The sequence below is a fragment of the Monodelphis domestica genome, chromosome 4 (genome assembly GCF_027887165.1).
Source record: "Monodelphis domestica isolate mMonDom1 chromosome 4, mMonDom1.pri, whole genome shotgun sequence".
Classification (NCBI taxonomy): Eukaryota; Metazoa; Chordata; class Mammalia; order Didelphimorphia; family Didelphidae; genus Monodelphis; species Monodelphis domestica.
In genome coordinates, this window is record NC_077230.1 from 435381608 (window position 1) to 435388790 (window position 7183).

Consider the following 7183-nt stretch of genomic DNA (forward strand, 5'->3'; position numbering starts at 1 on the left):
CCTTTTGGTAGTTAGTTGGTTAGTGTGTGTGGAGATTAAAGATGGACTGTTGAACATCAAAAGACTGAGTGCTTTCATTTCCCATTTGCCATGTATCCACTCCGTCCTTCTTCAAGAGAGAAGGACCCTGGGACACCTCCTGGCATCCCACTTTTCCCCGTTCGCAACACATACCCTTCGTTCAACCCAACAATCCTACCAGTAGACCTGTATCCTGTTGATGGTGAAAATAGAGGGAAAAGGTAGGGAAAGGAAGGTAGCCCAGTCTCCCCCAGCCTCAGTAGCCCCAGTAGGGAAATTGACCAGGCTTTTCTTTCTCTGTATAATTATGCTAGGGAAATAATTAAATCAAGCCAGACTCTAGGGATAGGTAGGTAGGTTTATTTGGGCTAGAAAATAAAGGTATGGGAAAGGCTAAAGAAAATTTGATCTGCTGCAGCTATGCACGGACTAACAGGTCTCTCCTGGGAAAAGGCTCTTCTCCAGAAAAAGGCACCCAAACCTGAGCTTCTCTCTTCTTTTATAATCTTCTCAGACACCTCTCACAAAGGAAGTGGGATGTGTCTGAGGAAGATGGGATAGAGAGCCCTGGGAGATGTGGTCTCCCAGGATTCAGAGCCATTTTAAACTACACAATCCCAGAGATTAAAGAAAGAGGAAAAGCACCTACTTATATAAAAATATTTACAGTAGCTCTTTTTGTGGTGGCAAGGAATTGGAAATTGAGGGAATGTCCATCCATTGGGGAATGGCTGAACAGGTTATGGTGCGTCATTGCAAGGAATCCAACTGTGTCATAAGAAATGACAAACAGAATGATAGCAGAAAAACCTGGGAAGACTTGTATGAACTGATAGAGAGAGAAAGGAGCAGAACCGAGAGAGTATTGTACACAGTAACAGCAACGTTGTGCAATGATTATCTGTGAAAGACTGTGCTATCAGCAATGCAAGGATCCAAGCACTCAAAGGCACTTGGGATGAAAAATGCTCTGTGCTTCCATAGAAGGAACTTGTGGAGTCTGAATGCAGGTCGAAGTACACCATTTTCCATTTTATTTCCTTCGTGAGTATTTTATTGTTTGTGTGACGTCTTTCACGACATGACGAATATGGAAATATGTACTGCATAGTAGCACGTGCATAAGCTATATCATATTGTTTGCTTCCTTGGGGAGGGGATGAAAGGGAAAGGAGGAAGAGAGAGAATTTGATATTTGCCAAATATCAAAAAACGAATGTTAAAAATTGTTTCTGCTTGTAATTGGAAAAAAATAGTCTTTGGAGGAAAAAAGAAAATGAATGGGGTGGTTTAAAGACGTAACTTCAATACACTACTAGGAGTTAATTAGCAGGTATTTGCAGTATGTCTGAAACCGCAGAATGTGGTTAGTTTTAACTTGTAAGTTAAAAACAAATGAAATGTAACTGAAGGGCAAATATGAGGAAGTTATCAATTATCTGGCAGGAGCATGTGCACATGGGTATGTCTGTGTTTGAATTGTGTATGGGGTCTTCAGGAGCAGTCGTTACACCTTGTGCAAAAGGGTCGCTATGCTTATTAAGGAGAAAAGGGCCTAGATCTCTTACGGAAAACTCAACATCAGGCTCGTAGGACAAGGAAACCGAGTTGAAAGGAAAATGATTGTCCCCGTCTATCCGAGTATTGAAGCATCATGGATGGGGTAATTCCTGATTATTATGGCTTCACAACACAACTGGAAATATGGGAATGGTGGTATAGGAAAAAATTATAATTGTTGGAAATCAAATTGCCATTTTTCTTTTTAAATTTTTAATTAAAAGTAATAAAACCCTAAGTTATAAGTAGCAAAAACTTTAACTTTGAGGGGGCAGCTGGGTAGCTCAGTGGATGGAGAGCCAGGCCTAGAGACGGGAGGTCCTAGGTTCAAATCTGGCCTCAGACACTTCCCAGCTGGGTGACCCTGGGCAAGTCACTTTACCACATTGCCTAGCCCTGACCACTCTTCTGCCTTGGAGCCAATACGCAGTCTTGATTCCAAGATAGAAGGTGAGGGTTTTTTATTTAAAAACAAACAAACCTTTAACTTTGAGATAAAAACTCGTGGAACTCTGATTTTATATTGCTTGGAGTTTTTTGTTTTTCAATTTATTAGTTACAGTAAAATGTCTAGGTATTTCCCTCTCTCCCTCCCGTCCCCACACTAGAGAAGGTATCACTTCACACATACATATGTACATATGGAACTATGGCGTTCATGTTTCTGTTCCTTATTTCTTTCTGTGGAGGTGGACACTCTAAAGCTATTCTCCAAACACTATTTCTGTAGTTGAATATCATACTCTCTCTGTGTAGGTCTTTTCATGATTCTTTGTTTAGCTTTACCTTCTGCCTTAGAACTGAAATGACGTATGGGTTCCAAAGAAGAGCTAAGCAACTGGGGTTAAGTGACTTGCCCAGGGTCACACAGCTAAGAAGTATCTGAGGTCGGATCTGAACCTAGGGCTCTACCCCAGTGGAGAAGGCAAGAAACCTACAAACTCTCAGGTGACAGCAGAGCCAGGAGGCTGTAAGAGAGCAGAGAGGGGGAAGCTACTCACTCCCATGTGGTAGTAGAGGCTGGAGGCTACAGGTGTAACAGTTAAAATTTAAGGGAGATGGGGAGACTGAGGCATCTGAGGCAGGTAGAAATTAGTTTCTCTCTGCAAGGAGTATTATATTTTTTAGAGGTTTATTAAAGGTTAAAGATTAAAGAATATACAAGTAAGAAACATGTGCCTAGGCCAGAGGCCTAGACAAAATAACCTCACATCACGCAAGAGACGCTCCTGCTGCAAAACGGAAGTCCAAAAGGCCCAAGAGAGACTCAAAAGCCTTTGAATCAGTTTAAATACCTTCTCGATCTGGGCCCAGGTGAGATTACAAGGCATTCTGGGGAAGTGGAGCAAAGGCTCGTGGGGATTGTAGTCCTGTATTCGAGTCTATTTTTTACACAGGGAGGAGAGGAGGGGACCTGGAGAACTGCAGGGAACTAGGCGCTCCCACATGGCAGCAGAGTCCCTCCGGTGGTGGAGCCCAGAGCAAGGGACCTGCCCAACACAGGCTACTTGGCAGGGGCAGGGAAGCAGCAGAACAGGGATCTGCCCAGCCCACAAAGCAGCTGGAGAGCTGTTAGCATGGCTCGGTTGGCTTCAAGATATCATGTCACTTCCCTACTCAACAAACTCCACTTGCTCTCTAGCTCCTCCAGGATCCATACAGAATCCTCCAGCCTTGTGCCAAATACCGTCTACACATCACCTACTTTTGAGTCTTATTTGCCACCACTGAATCTTTGATTCAATGACACTTACTTTTTGTTTGTGCCAGGAAACAAAGGAGTCCCCTCCCCCAAAGGGGTCCCCCAACTTTTTTATGGCTGGAATTCTCTCCCTCCTCATTTCTGCCGCCTGAATTCCTTCAAGTTACAACTAAACTCTCACCTTTTAGAGGAAATCTTCACGACCCCTTCTTAATGATCCAGTCTTTCCACTGTTTGTTATTTCCTCTTTAGATATTACTCTGTATACATTTATGTGTTGTCAACCCCATTAGATTATAAGTTCCTTGAGGCAAGGGTCTGTCCTTTCCCTTTTTGTTTTAATCTCCAAGGCTCAGAGCAGTGCCTGGCACACAGCTCGCCCTTAACAAGTGCTTATTGAGTGACTGAACCTCTAAATAACCTGAAGAGGTGGTGTTATTATCATTTCCATTCTGAAATATTTGGGTAAACTGAGGTGTGTGGATGTGGTTATCCACCAAGGGATACCCCAGGCTCCTTTAGTGAAGTAAGGCAGATTTGGCCTTACCACACTAGGGCCAGAGTGCAAACCAGTCTTCCAAAACTTCTTGATGTAACAATAACAGATTTATTAAACAAAAGGGTAAGGAGGGAGGATGCCCTAATCTCTAAGGCCTCTTATTCCCTCTTCCCCCTAAATCCATCACAAGATGGAGTCTTCCTGATCTTCATGCTCCCTAACACTCCCTGCTTCTGGCTAAATATTCCCAAACTCCCGTCGGTTTATATGAGCATTATTAGTTTTTCCACGATGGATCAGGATGAACTCAAGGTGACCGAGTTCACCCTGGCTGAACCGGGTCTGAGGAGAACCCAGCAGACTCTGGACTTTTCTTAGTCAGGGCTGATCGTATAAAGATCTTCTTTAAGTAGGTTTCTTCTGTGAGAAAAGGTACCTCCAAAGGAAATCAAAAAGTTTCTCTTCTCTCACCAACAGGATGGCTTAGACAGGCTCAGCAGTGAGAAGCAGCTCCTTCCTCTCAGGCTTCAGGACAGGAAGGGAGTGAAGATGACCACTGCGCCTTCAGAACTCTCTTCAGAGTTCCTAACATGTGCTCCTGCTAACCTCTGCAAACCAACTTTCAGCTTCACTTAAACCCATTCCTAGTTCTATTATTTTTCCATTTCAATTCTTACATTGAAGGAAACAGAGGCAGAGGTTAACAACGGACTTTTTAAATGAATATGATGGTTTCTACCTTTCCCTTTGTCTATGTGTCTTTTCCTTCTGTTCCCTTCTAAGATTTTGAAAACTACTTCCAAGACTCTCTTTTCCTTTTGGGCGTGAGTGAAATTCATGCATTATCCTCCACCGTATATTTGTTAGTATTAAAATCATAGATTGATAACTTCCTAGCGAAGATTAGTGAACGTGAGGTGCTCTTCAGGAGAGGGATACTAATCTCTCCTTATGAAGAGTAGAGAAATCCCCTTCCCCAAGCAGCTTTACATATATATGTATATATATGATATTTATATAACATACTATATACTGTATTATTATACACACCCACACACTTATATACCTTTAATTCACTTTTCTCTAATGTGCCCAAACCCCCTATTTTTCCCCTTTTCTCAATAGCTATTCAAAAGGTTAACAGAGGCGAGATCCGTGGCAAATGTCCTAAAACTTACAGCTCCAATCTTGACTCCATGTCCCAAATGTTTCAGCATGAAAGGCCTTGGCCATGTCTAAACTCTGCCTCAACTTAGAAATTGCGAACTTGAGAGCAGCTGGGTAGCTCAGGAGATAGAGAGCCAGGCTTGGAAAAGGGAGGTCCTAGGTTCAATTCTGGCCTTAGACACTTCTGTGAAAAGGGAATTGGCCTCCTTTTTCTTTGAAGTAATCAATCAGTGGCCTTCGGTGTAATCAGTCAGGAACTTGAAGATCCTTTACCAGTGATGTGCAAGGACAGACACATCCTCAGAGACAGGAAATCGATCCCACAGGCACTGCCGGGCAAATTAAGGAACTATGATTGGTTCCTGAGATGTGACATGGGAGTGCTAGTGGGTGGAGAAAACGGCATATAAAGGCGAGACCAGAGGTCTGAAGACACATTCTGGTGCTGGTGACACTCTTGCTGAAGGGACTTCCTGGCTCTGGTGACTGTTGCTGAAGGGACTCTCGCAGACTTCTGGCTGGAGATTGGAACCCAGTCAGTGGTGAGCTGGAGTCCATTAGAACAGCACATAGGGTGGGAAGCTAGGCAACCCCCTATCTCTTTCCTACATTTCCCTCTCATTACAATCTCTAGTTTGATCTACTAAAGCTACTAACAGCCTCATAATTTTAATTATTACAATTTGGTGACCTCTTAACTATTACACTTCTAAGCTGTGTGACCCTGGGCAAGTCACTTAACCCCCATTGCCTAGCCCTTTCCACTCTTCTGCCTTAGAACCAATACATAGTATTGACTCAAAGAGGGAAGGTGAGGGTTTTAAAAAAGAAAAGAAAAAAGAAGTTATAAAGTTTAGGAATGCTCCCATGGGTTTCAGAATGTTGGGAAACTTGAGGGTAGGACAAGATAAGGAAAAATATAACCTACACAGTTAAACACAGATGGCGAGTGACAAAGAGGAGCACTCTAGTAATTTCCTCTAAATTCTGACTTTACGAGTCTATCTTTGGACATTGTTTTGGGTCGACCACTCAGATCCGTGCCCCCATCCACTGTCCTTCCTAATAAAGGCCGAATCTTATCTGTCTCCTGTCTGCTCCTCAGAGTGGCTTGGGGGGCAGACCCCGAGATTCCACTCCAAACAGGTAGAGGAATCGAGTGACTGAGGAGATAGAAATCTGGACCTGGAATATGGAAGATCTGAATTCAAATAGAGCATTTATTAGCTGTCTAATGCCGGGCAAGTCACTTCATCACTACTGCCTTCCCTTTACTCAACTGTGAAATAAAGAATAAAGAGCACCTACCTACGCCTCCTGAGATATTCCTCAGCTCCCATATTAAGAAACTCAGAGGACCTGGAAGAGTTCTGGGAACTCACCTCCAGCTATCAAATAAAGCAATTGTTGTTCAGTTGTTTCAGTCATATCCAACTCATTATGATAACACTTTTTGGCAAGGATACTGCAGTGGTTTGCCATTTCCTTCTCTTGCTTATTTTACAGATGAGGAAACTGAGGCAAGTGATTTGCTTGCCCAAGGTCAGCTGAGTCTGAGGCCAGATGTGAATTCAGGAAATGCCCAGTACTCAATCCAGCCCAGGTTCACCGGCTAGCCCCAAGTCTAGTGGCAGATTAGCTCCTCAATGGAGGGGTGGATAAAGAACATGCAGTTTTCTATGGTTTGGAACAAAAAGGCCTTTGCTGCAGGAGCATCCTCTTTTCTCTTCAATGGCCCTCTGCTCTCACTTGTCTTTCCCAAGGGCCCTACCTAATCTCCAGCCAAGCTGGACGCCACATGATGTGATCTCGAGAACTGAAGGTCCCAAGGGTCCATCTCCCACGGGGATCGTGCCTCAGACCCTTGAGTGGATACAAAAAAACTGCCCTGGGCTGCCGAGGTTGGCCGGCCCTTACAAGGACCCGGACAGCTGCCCAACAGGACTCAGTGAGGCCAGACAGAGGGCTGCTGGCCCAGAGCGGACACTACACAGCAGCCTGACCCCCTCCCCCTCCGCTCCGACCCTGGCCTCCCTCCGGGCTGATCCCTGACCAGGACCCTCCGGCCCTGACTCTGCCCGCTATCACACCGGCATGGCCTCTTCCTCCCTATCTTAGCTCCCACCTCCCCTCCTAAAAACAAGCCTTCCCCCTCACAGGGCTCCGTCTACACTGCCCAGGGCTTCTCTCCCTTAGACTGAGACCTCCTGGAGGGCAGAACTGCCTTTATTTTC